The sequence below is a fragment of the Lissotriton vulgaris genome, chromosome 8, assembly GCF_964263255.1.
Source record: "Lissotriton vulgaris chromosome 8, aLisVul1.2, whole genome shotgun sequence".
Lineage (NCBI taxonomy): Eukaryota > Metazoa > Chordata > Amphibia > Caudata > Salamandridae > Lissotriton > Lissotriton vulgaris.
Genome location: NC_141696.1, coordinates 307798370 through 307813370, shown reverse-complemented (window position 1 = coordinate 307813370; position 15001 = coordinate 307798370).

Below are 15001 nucleotides of genomic sequence, written 5' to 3'. Positions count from 1 at the left end.
TGTGTCTGGCTCTGTGTGTGTCTGTCTGGCTCTGTGTGTGTCTGGCTCTGTGTATGTGTCTGGATCTGTGTGTGTGTGTCCGGCTCTGTGTGTGTGTGTATTTGTGTGTGGGGCTCTCTGTGTGAGCAATGCCAATAGCTCTAACTTTTCCAAAGGCGAAACCATTGCATTGTAAATGCTTGTTTTAAATTGTAAGAAATGTATGTTGTTTACTTTTTTATTTTATTTACAAGTTTTGCAATATTTTATGTTATTGGCATATGTACCTCCCAGAACTCTAAAATGAGAGAGGGAACCAGCATCGAAATCAGGATTTAACATGCTGTTTATTCAATCAGGTCAGACTGTGCACTAGAACCACAGAGAAGAGAGACTCGTTTCGGCAGTAACACTCAATCTGAGGTGCGCCAGGTTGGTTTTTACTTTTCTACTTTTAAATCCATTAACATAGATGATGCACTGAGGTTCCGTGACGATTTGAACCTGTGTTTTCAATATTGTCGGAAATACATAATATTGGTATCAGCGAACCGCAAATGATCCATTTAGCATATCCTGGTGTTTTCGCTATGCTACGAGCAAGAGCACTCCTGTTATGAACACATTTCTGATCTACCCACGGCATCCATCTTAGATCATGGCAGCCATTTTGTGTTTCTTGCCCTCACATACGCAATAACCTCTGAGTCACTTCATTTCGATTAAGGACACGTAGCCTTAGCCGGAGATTCACCTCTTTCATGACACGTGCACCTTAAACCAGATCACGCTGTAGCTACATGACTCGACAAAGGCTGCCTCCTCTGCCCGAGGCCAGTCCTGCTAAACTGGTCTTCGCGTCCATTGTCCCGATCATGATTAGGCGGCCGAAGCCGGTAGCCTTGCCCATTTACAACCCACAAACATCCCTTATCCCACTTTTCTATCTTCCACACCTGGCTCCGTTCCTTTCTTTCTGAATCTTTATTAGGGGGAGGCAACGAAATTTACGATGAGGCGGTCCGGCTCTTGAATGCAATATTGACAAGGGATTGTGATGAACTAGTGGGAACCCCTCTTCGTAATGTTTGGCATCAGATATTATCGATGGTTCCTGTGTAACGCCAAATATTTATTGTTTTAGACACAAAGGTTTTGAGAATGTATTACATGTAAAGAATTCGCCCCCAGCGAAAAATTTAGTATATAAGTATATAAGGAGCAACCCTCTTTGTACAAATTGAGCAGGCTCCTAGAATCTGCCCATGTGTGGTTTCTGTGACTTCTGTGTCCCTGCAGTAATAAACTTTTGGTCTTTGACGCCACCACCGAGAAGCCCGTGTTTCTGTTCATTTGCGCACCAAGACAGGTGGAACTCAGGGGTCTTTGGGTGTTGTTCCCTGACACCTCTGGACGGAACCAAAAAGTCCAGAACTCCAATTGGCGCCCAACGTGGGGCTCGGCGTCATTCGGTACCGGTCCAAAAGCCTGAAGAGTTCGAGAAGCTTCGTGTGAAGATTCCTGAGGGAGGCGCCCCACTTCATCGATCCCGGCATATCGCAAAAGTGGCCCGAAGTTCTCTTCCACGAGGGTTCCCGTTCAGGACGGCTGCAGTGGGCCGTTGCCTTGACCGTCGCCCTGTCTTGGACCCGAGGTGCAGCCCTTAGTACAGCGAAACGTGACGGGTTTCTCCTTGGTGACGTCTTCAGTGCCTCAGTTAAGTATTTAGTGGTTGCTAGTTGGTTACTTCGTGAGGGTTGTTAAAATCCTTTTTGGTTCTTGGTTTGGTTTGGTTTCGTAAGATTATCATTGGTTGTTCTGGTTACGATAATCTATTTGGTTTAGTTTGGGTATCGAGACATCAGTTCGCTTTTGGTAGGCCTAAAGTTCTTGGTTCAGGTGCACATATCTGTTTCGTGTTTTGTTTGTTTTGTGTTCCGGACTGAAAAATGGTAAGTCGGAGAAACTGTATGTTGTCTTGTTTTGGTTGCAACAGTGACTCACGATTGGAGGACTCATGTCTGGTTCCTCCGATTGGGACTCCCTTATATGACTTGTACTGTAAACATGGTGTGGGTCCTATATCTTATAATGAGGTGTGGGTCCGATACACTGAGAAAGATGGTGTCCTTAGTTGGCCACTGCATGGTAGTTTTGAACGCGAAATTCTTGACAATTTAGAAGCGAAATTGTTTAGGAAGAAAGCCCGGCCGGCAATGTTTGATTCTTTCCGTTACTGGCGAAAAGAATCCAAACAAAGAGAAATGAAAAGGTTAAAGAAGGAACAGAAAGAGCAAGAAGAGTTGACTCTGGAACAAGCGGCTAAGCAGCTGCAAGATAACGAGTGTGAGAAGGCCATAGAGGTGGCCATTAGAGAACATAATTTGGCGATCGACAAGTGCTATCCTGCCTTGCCATCGAAAACAGCTAAGATACTAGAGGACCCCGAAAATGATCCTCTGTTGTCTTATCTGTTACGGTCACCTCCACCGTATGCACAAGGTGCTACGGCTCCACCTTTACCGAATGTTCAATTGCCGGTTGCTGGACAACCTGGTATTCCTGCTCCTGCCCCTCAGAATCAAGCTCCTGTACCTCCTGTGGTTAATGTGAATATTCCTACGGCTCCTCCTCCTCTTGGGTTGCCGACTTCTATACCTGTATCTGTCTCGCTTACACCTACTGTTCCACAAAGTATCTTCCTCGATACTCCTACTGTTCCGCTATCTATTCCTACCTCTACTGTGTTCTCTACGTCTGCGAGTGTGTTGACTCCCCTTTCTGTTCGTCGAAGAATCACTGATTCTGTTTCTAACATTCTGTCTCCTTTCTATAAAACTCTAATTAAGACTCCTACTTCTGACTCTGTACAGAGACGCAGTCAGCATCCAAGCACTGAGGAACGGGGAATTTTAGATTCCACGGCTCTCAGATGGATTTCGAAGAGTAGGAGATATAGTACGAGAGACGTGCTAGACACATTTATGCAGTGGAAGGAACCAACGCAACGGTATGTCTTTGATGAGATGTGCTCGCTGTTACGTGAGGAGATAGAAGAAGATGATGTTGAATCGAATCTAGAAGACTTAATTAAGGTTCAGAAAGAGTTTGCTGCAGGTATGATAGAAGGTGAAAATATAGAAGAAGCGATGGAACTGATCTTAAGTTTTAGAAATGATCCATCACTTCGTTCACCAAGAGATTTAGAGAAAAGTAAGACGAAGCTAAGTCGCCAATATCCAATGAGGGAGGTTCCTCCAATTTGGCGCGAAGCTGTGCAAGCTGACAATGTTAATGGTATTGTAGCTGCTCCGGCGCAATTCCAAAGGGTGTGGATACATATTCCGTGGAAGCGAGCCGAAGTGCTAGCAGTGAAGCAGGCCTTGCCAGACCCGCGTAAGAATCCTGCTGGATACTATAAAGAATTAACACAGACAGTTGAGGCTTGTATAATGAACTTAGCAGACATCGATATGTTATTTGGAAATGTAGTTCCGCAACCAATTTGGGCTAAAATTCGTAGAGAGAATCATCCAGTTGCCCTAGGTGGTGATTGGGCAGCTATCATTGCAATGGATGGTCAGCAAACAGGTGGTGCAAAACCCGAACCCCTAATTGCTAATCTTCCAGGTAGGATAATAGACTTAATGAAGACTCTGATGCCCGCATTGCGTGTTAATTGGGACAAGTTATCCGCATGCAGGCAGAAGAAAGACGAAAGTGTCTCCGACTTCTTCACGAGGTTCGAAGAGACTTTTGTAGATCATAGTGGTCAGGATATGAGTACAGAAGGAGGACAGAGACTGTTTGTCGATAAATTCGAGCATAATTTGTTACCTGAGTTATGCAATAAATTAAAGGATTCAGAGAGTGCGTGGGCTGTTTCTACAACTGCGCAAATACTTGCAACTGCACAGTATTATGAAAATAGGGATAAAGAGGAAAAAGAGAAATCAGACAAGAAAACGAAAGATTTAAAGACTAAAGTTCTTTTGCAACAGGCGTATCCGCCTCGCATGAATCAGACTAACACGCAGCAAGGTTCGTATCAAAGGACAGATTATAGTTCACCGAGGCCTCAATATCAGTGGAACCAGTGTGCGTACTGTAAGAAAGAGGGTCACTACAAGAATGAGTGTCCGATCTTAGCGCAAAATAATGCAGCAGCAGCTCAAAGAGGTCGTGGTGGTTTTGTGCAGAATTCTAGAGGTCGAGGGCGAGGTGCTATGCCACCACAGACGAATGATCGTCCTTCCAATCACTTTGATCAACGAAATGGCCAGTCTGCCCAGCAAAATAGATCTCAACAGTATCTTGTTGAAGACTATTGTGAAGCGGATGAGGGATTTCAGCAAAATGGGTACTAGGACAGACATGGACAGAGAGAGGGAGTAGTATCAGTTCGAGTGGATCAGAGTGGGCCTTATGTCGCAGTAGCAACATCAGGTGTAGTCGAACCGTTTCTGTTGGATACTGGTGCAGCAAAAAGTTCTATCATTCATGCGAAACTCCCTGGCGCACCTTTGTCCGGCTCAACAAATGTTTCTGTAGGTTTTTCAGGCGCCCCTGTTTACAACCCCATATCTGGTCCTTTGTCTATTTCTGTTGGACCGTGTCAATTGAAAGCACCCCTGATTTTGACAACGGGTTGTAATGAAAATCTGCTTGGTTTAGACTTGTTAAAACGCCTATATGCGACATTGTACTGTTCTCCGGAAGGGGTACAGCTTACATTGGGTAAAAGAATCACCTCTCCGATGTACTTGTCAATGGATGCACTCCCGCCAGAGCTGCGTTCACTCCCTGATTCTCTTTGGGCGACTGGTCCTAATGATGTAGGCCTTTTAGAAATACCACCATATGTAGTAACTTTGAAAGCAAATGTGAAATTTCCAAGAATTCCTCAATACAAAATATCTAGTGAAGGTGAGCGTGCACTTTTATTGATTGTGCAAGATTTAATTAAGAAAGGTGTGGTTGAAGAAACTAGAGGAAATGTTTGTAATAGTCCTGTATTACCGATTTTGAAACGAACTGATCCTACAAAGCCTCCAGTGTATAGGTTTGTCATCGACCTCAGAGAAGTCAATAAGATTGTGGTCCCGCAGTTTCCTGTGGTTCCAGACATTACTGCCTTGTTAACATTGATTCCTGCTACAGCTACTTGGTTTTCAGTCATTGACCTGAAAAATGCCTTTTTCAGCATTCCGATAGCCGAAGAAAGCAGAGATATTTTTGGCTTCTGTCTAGGAGGTCGAAGTTTCAGATTTAAACGCGCTCCACAAGGCTATTGTGAAAGCCCATCTATTTACAGTCAAGCACTAAAAAGCCAGTTAGATTCCTTTGTCCTTCCTCCAGGCTCTGCTCTAGTGCAGTATGTAGACGATCTTTTAGTGGCTGCCGATGACAAGGAAACTTGCAAGGCAGCTACGATCTCGTTATTGCATCATTTGTCTAATTTGAATCACAAGGTATCACCTTCGAAAATGCAATACTGCTGCCAAGAAGTGACCTACCTAGGTCACCTCTTGTCAAAGGAGGGAAGGAAGTTGACCCCAGAAAGAATAAAAGCAATTATGCAGATGAGTGTTCCCCGCACACAAAGAGAAGTACGTGCCTTTTTAGGTATTACCTCTTACTGTAGGCAGTGGATCCCAAATTTTTCTCTTTTAGCGAAACCGTTGGTAGCTTTGACTGGGAAAAATGTTCCGAGTCCGGTGCCATGGTCTGATGAATGTCAAGAGAGTTTTTCTGAGTTACGAAAAGCATTGTGTTCAGCTCCTGTATTGGGTACACCCGATTACAGTAAGCCATTCACGCTCTACGTTCACGAGAGAGAAGGTTGCGCGTTGAGTGTTCTGACACAGACATTTGGTGATAAACAACGCCCTTGTGCGTATTTCTCATCAACATTAGATCCGGTAGCTAGAGCGTTACCTAGTTGTTTGAGAGCTACAGCGGCAGCTGCGGCTTCCATTCGACAATCTGCTGGTTTGGTGATGAACAACATGCTAGTGGTCATGGTTCCTCATGCGGTGGATACACTCATGAACCGAACTAAGACACAACACCTTACCAGTGCGAGACTATCTGGTTACGAGCTGACATTACTAGCAAGTCATATTCAGATCAAAAGATGTAATGTATTGAATCCAGCAACGTTGTTGCCGGCTAATCAAGAGTCGAGTGATTCCGAGCCACATGATTGTTGTTTTAGAACAGAGGAAGAGGCAAAAGGACGTATTGACTTAAAGGACACTCCATTAACAGATCCAGATGGCACGTTGTATGTGGATGGGTCATGTTTTAAATTGGAGAATGGTGATGTGACTGCTGCTTACGCAGTAACGACCTTGAAGACGATTGTGGAGACTGCAAGAGTGAGTCAGAATTCTGCCCAAGCTGCAGAATTAATAGCTTTAACCAGAGCGTGTGTTTTAGCTAAGGGAAAGAGAGTGAATGTTTTTACAGATAGTCAGTACGCATTTGGCGTGGCCCATAGTTTTGGCCGTTTGTGGAAAGAAAGAGGTTTCATTACGTCCCATGGGACTAAGATTCAACATGGTCAGCTAGTTAACGATCTGTTGGAATCTCTAACCTTGCCGACTGAAGTTGCGATTGTAAAGTGCAGTGCTCATAAAGCAATCACGGATGATGTTGGTCGTGGGATTGCTTTTGCTGATGAGGCCGCTAAACAGACAGCTAGAGACATGATGAGTAGAATGTATGTTGCTACGTCCGCAAGGTGGATTGCTGAATCTGGAATGTGTGAGGATACAATGGAAAGTGTGAAAGAGATTCAGAAAGAGGCAACTGAGGAGGAAAAACGTGTATGGAGAGAGAATACGGGCAAGTTGGATTCGAATGGGTGTTGGATTGATTTGACAGAACAGCAGCGTTGGATGTTGCCTGATGCGTATGTGCTTGCAGTGGTGACGATGGCGCATGGAGTAGCGCATATAAGTTCTAAAGGAATCTGTAAGATGTTGGCTCCAGTATGGAAGAATGATGGGATCAGTAAGTGTGCAGAGAGAGTGGTGAAAAATTGCATGGTATGCCTGATGCATAATCCTGGCAAGGGAACTCCAACTCCTGCTGGTCGCTTCGCTCCTCCTTCCTGTCCTTTTGAAGTGATTCAGTTAGACTTCATTCACATGGATCGCTGTAATAATCTGAAATACGTCCTGGTGGTAGTTTGTGCTTTTTCCAGATGGATCGAAGCATACCCACTAAAGGACAATACTGCCCTATCAACTGCCAAAATTCTTCTCAAAGAATATTTCCCTAGATATGGTATGCCACAGATTGTATGGTCAGATAACGGAAGTGAGTTCATAGGGAAAGTTATGCAGAGTGTGTGTGCCGGTCTGAACATAAAACAGAAGTTTCACAGTGCAAACCATCCCCAGTCTGCTGGTTTAGTTGAGGGTTACAATGGCACCCTCAAACTAAAACTAGCCAAAATTCAAGCCTCCACAGGTTTGTCCTGGCCAGACGCACTTCCTTTGGCTTTATTATCAACGAGAGCAACTGTACATTCTAGAGTGGGGCTTAGCCCGTATGAGATCGTTTTTGGCCGCCCGGCAAATATTTGGGGTGTGCCGAGGCCAAAGGAGTTTTGTTCTCTAGAATATCCTATGTTGATAGACTACCTTTACGACTTGACTGCTAAATTGAGTCTTATTCACCAACAGGTTTTCGATGCATTGCCAAAGCCTCCGGAGAGTCCAGGGCATCAGCTGAAACCCGGCGACCAAGTTGTAATCCGGAACTTCGCGAGGACGAAGAATCTTCAGCCCAGATACGTCGGCCCTTTCCAGGTCCTGCTTGCAACGAGAACAGCAGTTCATGTAGCTGGTCGCAAGCATTGGGTGCACGCATCTCATGTTAAGCGTGTATCTTTGCCACTTCCTTACGACGACTGGGTGAAGAAGGGAATTGGTGCCTCCGAATTTGAACGCACACCAAAGTTCATCCCTTTCAGCGATGCCGAATTGATTACTGACACTCCGAAATCTGACTCTCCTCCTGAAAAGACTCCTTTGAACTCTGAACATTTGTCCCCTGCATCAGAAAAACCTTTATCACCTGCGAACCTGAACACTGCAACAACTACCAGTGATACGCTATTTGCCGATCAAACAGTACCTGCAAAGCAAAGATACAATTTACGACCTCGTAAAATGGACAAATAAAGCAGGCAACTGCCTATTGTGATATTTTGAAATATTGAACTTTTGCCTTCAGCCAGGAAGTTTGCTATTGTTTTATTGTTTTTAAAATTGCCTTGCCGTCTGGGTAGCCGTAGGGTCGTGGCTGTGTGCTTAGTTGAATCTGCGGGGGTCTGACACAAGGTCGATCTTTCTGTTGGTTCTGGGAACTCCCAGGGCTGATAGAGGCATTTTCATCTACGTACACATCATCAGTGGTCGCGAGCGGATTGTAGAAGATGGAGCTTCCTGCGCTGCAACGAGAAAATGTGATTTATGTTCGCAGAAACAGACTTTATAGAATTCTTCACAGCAAATGCTTTTTAATACAATGTGCCATTACATTTTTGATTGTTTTGATAACGTTGGTGGGCGGAATCGTTCTCGGTATGAGTTTGATTTTTGTGCCAGTAACTACAGTACCTCCCCTTGATCCTGCTACTTCTACTGTTTCTTCTATACACTCTTTTCACTCGTTTCCTGAACACGAGCAAGCTCGACGCTCAGAATTCATTAACAACACTTTTGTACAGCTCTTGCACCAACACCAACTGGTAGTTAACACTACAGACTGCTGGGTGTGTGGCTTGATACCCCACACTATGGATAAAGGCATTCCCTATCTGGTTTTGCCTTTCAGCTACAATGGATCATTTCAGGCCCTTCAAACCATCTTTGCTTATGCCCTTGAAACCTATCCTCCGCGTCCACCACGTTCCACTAAATATAACTCTGCCAACAAAGCCTTAGTCCAGGGAATTACTGACATGATCAAGGACGTCAATAATACTCCATCTTACCCTAGAGACGAATTGTCAGTATATTTGAGTTGGAACTCTTCAGAGTATCGCCTTAGTTTGGGAGAAAGCAAGCGTAAAAGCTCAACTCCAATCTGGGTCGTACCTCACCGAGGTCAGGTCTGTTTGCAAGGTAATGGGAGAAATCCGAGAGCTCAGCTAGGGAGGAGTGAGTGCGTAGAGACTTATGTGTTTCCGGCTAGCTCTTCCCCTGCTTTCCTTACTGCTAGGGGTACCTACTTCATCTGTCGAGACCGAGCATATACATGGTTACCTGCTGACTTTTCAGGTTCATGTTATATTGCTCGACTGTTGCCTCCAACATACACTGCTTCATCCGATTATCACAGGACCAGAGTAGCGAGAGGTGTCTTCAGCAAGGAAGATACCGCTGGTCAGGAAGCTGGAGACTTCTTCAAAGGCTTCCTTCCGTTCTGGGGGCCTATGGCCAATAGTAGAAACATACGTCAGCTAACACGGGTAGTTGAATCTACTATTACCGAAACTGCTGGTGCCCTTAGCAATTTGACAGCTGAGCTTCAGGCGGATAGACTCATGACGTTGCAGAACCGTATGGTTCTAGACGTTATACTTGCAGATCGAGGTGGGGTATGCAGAATGATCCAATCGAGCTGCTGTGTCTTTATTCCTAATAATGCTCCAACAGTCTACGAGGCGATCTCTAAGCTACACAAGATTTCCGACTCTATTCATGTAGACAAGGGAAACTGGTCCTTCATGGAGTGGTTTTGGACTCTGATATCAGCGTGGGGATGGAAGGTTCTAATGGTCATTGGTGTCATCTTAGTATTCCTCTTCTCATGCTGCCTGATTATACAGTGTGGTCCAGCTCTGTGTAGCCTTTGTGCTGCAACCTGTTTTAGGAAACCACCTGCGTTTGGAGAAAAGGCGCGAGAAAGGATGATGATACAACAGCATGTCACTGACCTGATGAGCATAGAATTAGATTCTGACATAGACTGAGTAATTGCCTATGTAAGGGCAAAAGGAGGGTCTGAGGTTCCGTGACGATTTGAACCTGTGTTTTCAATATTGTCGGAAATACATAATATTGGTATCAGCGAACCGCAAATGATCCATTTAGCATATCCTGGTGTTTTCGCTATGCTACAAGCAAGAGCACTCCTGTTATGAACACATTTCTGATCTACCCACGGCATCCATCTTAGATCATGGCAGCCATTTTGTGTTTCTTGCCCTCACATACGCAATAACCTCTGAATCACTTCATTTCGATTAAGGACACGTAGCCTTAGCCGGAGATTCACCTCTTTCATGACACGTGCACCTTAAACCAGATCACGCTGTAGCTACATGACTCGACAAAGGCTGCCTCCTCTGCCCGAGGCCAGTCCTGCTAAACTGGTCTTCGCGTCCATTGTCCCGATCATGATTAGGCGGCCGAAGCCGGTAGCCTTGCCCATTTACAACCCACAAACATCCCTTATCCCACTTTTCTATCTTCCACACCTGGCTCCGTTCCTTTCTTTCTGAATCTTTATTAGGGGGAGGCAACGAAATTTACGATGAGGCGGTCCGGCTCTTGAATGCAATATTGACAAGGGATTGTGATGAACTAGTGGGAACCCCTCTTCGTAATGTTTGGCATCAGATATTATCGATGGTTCCTGTGTAACGCCAAATATTTATTGTTTTAGACACAAAGGTTTTGAGAATGTATTACATGTAAAGAATTCGCCCCCAGCGAAAAATTTAGTATATAAGGAGCAACCCTCTTTGTACAAATTGAACAGGCTCCTAGAATCTGCCCATGTGTGGTTTCTGTGACTTCTGTGTCCCTGCAGTAATAAACCTTTGGTCTTTGACGCCACCACCGAGAAGCCCGTGTTTCTGTTCATTTGCGCACCAAGACAGGTGGAACTCAGGGGTCTTTGGGTGTTGTTCCCTGACACCTCTGGACGGAACCAAAAAGTCCAGAACTCCAGCACTACTTTGTAGCATCAAGATAGCAAATATGTACTGACATTGTGAAGGGACAAATTTAAATAAATATAAAAAAACACCAATCTAACTTTGCAGTGTTTAGCAGCAGCATAATTTGCACTCTTATTGTGTCATTATATAAATACTGCTAACTGTGGTTGAGCTGTTTTTTCTTCATGCCTCAATGTCCCATCAATCACCTTTAAGTTCATGTCAAAACCGGACTGGAATGTAATTCTAGTCCTTCGCTGCAAAACCGGCATTTAAGTGTCTCCTTAAAAGTCCTGTGTCCAATGTGTCCCAATGTGATATTGGAATCCCATGACCCCACTGCTTGGCCAATGCGACCTGCAGTGCCCAGCTCCAGGACAAAGGTGGTATTCCTAGGGTGAGGTAAAGTCAGTCATGAAAGGAGTCCAGTACTCGCCAAGGGAGTCTCTACGCTTAGCGTTAAACCTTCATCTCCGCGTATGCCCTTTACTCGTCTCCATCACCACACCCCTTGCTTAGGGGCAAGCCTGCCTTTATGTCCTAAGAACATTTTGTGGCATGCTGGCGTTCTTCCAAATCACTAGTGGTGCCCAGAAAAACACGGCCATTGCAAGCGTTAAAACTATCCAAGAAATCTCCCAAAAATGAGAGAGGGAACCGGCACTCGAACTCATGGTTTAACATCCTGTTTAATCAATCAGGGCACACTGGGAACTAGAACCACTGAGAAGAGAGACACGTTTTGGCAGTAACGCTGCCTTTTTCAATCTGAGGTGCGCCATGTTAGTTTCTCCTTTTTAGGTCTCGCCTATGCAGCGCTCAGGCGCTGGATAGGCAAAATGACCTATTCCTATCGCTTTGGCTCTTCAGCCAAACACGTGCACACGTTCCATTGCCTTCAATGGCAACGCATGCACGTCTGCCGATTTCCTTGCGGGAGCGCCTGATGCTATATGGTGGCGCCATATGGTCGCACACTCCCACAAGGGAATCACGCAAGCCCCCTCCAGCTGCGCGAGGCGTGCGCTTGTCTAATTTATTCAAGGCAGTCTCAGTGGCTGGAAACCCCCCCAAAAAACTGCCATTTGTTGTCAAAAAGAAAGCCTCAATCTGCTGAAGCGGAAATGTCTTCTAATAAATTCTTCCTGCTGGAGAAAGCGTTTTGCGGGTCTCTAACCACCTGCCCTTGCAGCAAGAAGGTAAGCGAAGGAGTGGGCATATTTCTTAGCGGAAGGGTTTAGTGTAGACTGCTTGCAATTGGTGTCTGTGAATTAGAAGATTAAAAAAAATTTCCTTGATTTTCACAATGATCCAGCATGTAAGGAAATCGCATTTGTGCCGCTCACTGCGGCCTCATCAGCTAGAGGTGCACGCTTTTCAAAGCCCTTCCATAGCTCGCTGCAACCTTGAGAGTACAATGTGAGCTTTGTGTCTGCACATCATCTGCACATAAGAGCAGACCCAAGAAAGTGCCTGCTTGACACAACGCTTTTAACCTTAAACTCTCACAAAAGGCACTTCAAAAAACCATAATGCGTACAAACAGTGCAGGAGGTAATATAAACCCCGTACAGACCCCAGTCAAATGAATTGGGTTGGAAAGAGCTTTATAAAAATTAGTCAACAATATGAAATGTTCCAAACCAGTTTTCATGGGGTCTTCGATATATATCAGGGGACCCTAGAGCCATTCAACATAATTTCAAAACAGATGACTAACACAATAAACATCTATAATTATTAATCTTATTATTAAGATGAGTGGAAGCAAACCTCAGTATAAGAACCGTGCTTAGGAAACCGAGTAACACAATAGTGGACCTTGGTAAACTCAGACTAGGTCTCTGACGTTGGCTTCGCATTGTAAGTATTGCTGTAGACGCATGCTTTCTGATTGCCTGAAGCCTCTCATTTCACTCTCACGCTCAAAGCTGATTGGATGCGCATCCTCATCTGGTATTTCTATTTTACTTAGTGGAGCTTTCTGTTATTTACACGTTATTTACACGGTCTGTCCGTAATTTCGAATGAGTGTCTGTTGCCTATAAATGGTCGTATTACAGAGAGCGTTAGTCTGTAATTTGAAAGCTGCTGATATGAACTGAGAGCGTCTTGCCGAAGGCCAATCAGAGCAGAAAATTAACGGGATCGAGGCTGCAGACACAACCTAGAGTAGGGAAGGGCGTTTTAGTATTTTCACTGCCTACTGGGCACAACATAAAGTAATAAACAACAATGGCTTAAAAGGTATTAGCAACACGATTGATTTTCTTGAAAAAAATGAATTATAAAGATAAACTGGAAGCATCCATTATTAATTAATGTGGGCATATTTCAAAGGATGGACGCAAAAAGCTTAAAGGCAACATCAACGTTACATTGATAATGTGCAATAAATATATGGTGGACACATGTGCTCTCGGAGAAAACCGTGAACAGCGCATGTGAAACATGTGAGAGAGTGAAAATAACAGCGGACGGACATTAATTTCATCTGATATTAATTGAACATGAGGAAGCGATGTGAAGTTTTTACAGACTCATGTTATAAGTCAGAGTACGTGAATCCGCGGATTTGTGTCCACGGCGTTTCAACCACAGTCAATTCTCGTACTTGCAACTGATAACAAGCATTGGCATAGCCAATAGGTCTCGCTTTTGGGACCTTATAATTATTTAGTTATGCAGCACAATATCCTTGGTGCAATAACAACAACTGTTGCATGGCTAAAAACGTATAAGGTCCCAAAGGCGAGACCTAGGCTATGTCAATGCTTGTATACTTTTAAATCCATCAAGATAGATGATGCACTATTTTGTAGCAGCAAGATAGAAAACTTGTACTGACATTGTGAAGGGACAAATTAAAATAAATATACAAAAACACCAATCTAACTTCACAGTGTTTATCAGCAGCATACTTGGCACTCTTATTGTGTTATTATATAAATACTGCTAAACATGGTTAAGATGTTTTCTCTTGATGCCTCAAAGTCCCATCAATCCCCTTTAAGTTCATGTCAAAAACCGGACTGGGATGTAATTATAGTCCTTCAGCTGCAAAACCGGCATTTAAGGGTCTCTTTAAAAGACCAAACAACATGACAAAGGTGGTATTCCTAGGGTGAGATAAAGCCATTCATGAAAGAAGGCCAGTCCCAGCGAAGGGAGCCTTTGGTCCCAGCGTTGAACTTTTATCTCTGCGTATGCCATTTCCTTGTCTCCATCGCCACACTCCTGGCTAGGGGGCATGCCGGCCTTTATATCCAAAGAAAAGTTTGCGGCACGCTGGTGTGCTGCCAAATCACTGGTGGTGGCCGGAAAACAGCGCCACCGCAAGCGCTAGAAAAATCCAAGAAATCTCCCAAAACTCCAAATTGAGAGAGGGAATGGGCACTCAAAATCAGGGTATAACATCCTGTTTATTCAATCAGGTCACACTGGGCACTAAAACCACAGAGAAGAGATTTTTTTTATTGTTCAGGGTTTAAATTCTCTTTATTCAATCAGGTCACACTGGGCACTAGAACCACAGAGAAGAGAGACGAGTTTTGGCAGTTCCACTGCCTTTTTCAATCTGAGGTGTGTTGGTTTCTCCTTTTATACTTTTAAATCCATAAATATAGATGATGCACTATTTTGTAGCAGCAAGATAGCAAACATGTACTGACATTGTGAAGGGACAAATTAAAATAAATATGCAAAAACACCAATCCAACTTTGCAGTGTTTAGCACACATACATACATACATAAATACATACATATATAGATAATAGAAATCTGGCCCTAGTAACCTGACCATTAATCTGATCATTTGATAAGAAGTGCAGGTGGGCCTTGACCTTGTGTGGACACAATGCAGGGCCTATGGGTGCGTGTCAAGATATCCGGCATGGCGAGCGCGTGATCAAAGCTTGTAGTGTTTCTGCTTTTTTTCTGATTAGCTGTTCGTTCCTGACTTAGCGCCTAATTACGATTTAGTCGGAAACGACTCCGACCATCAGTCGCAGCTATTCTGACCAAAACATAAGAGGCTGGTCAGACTCCTTTCCGACCTA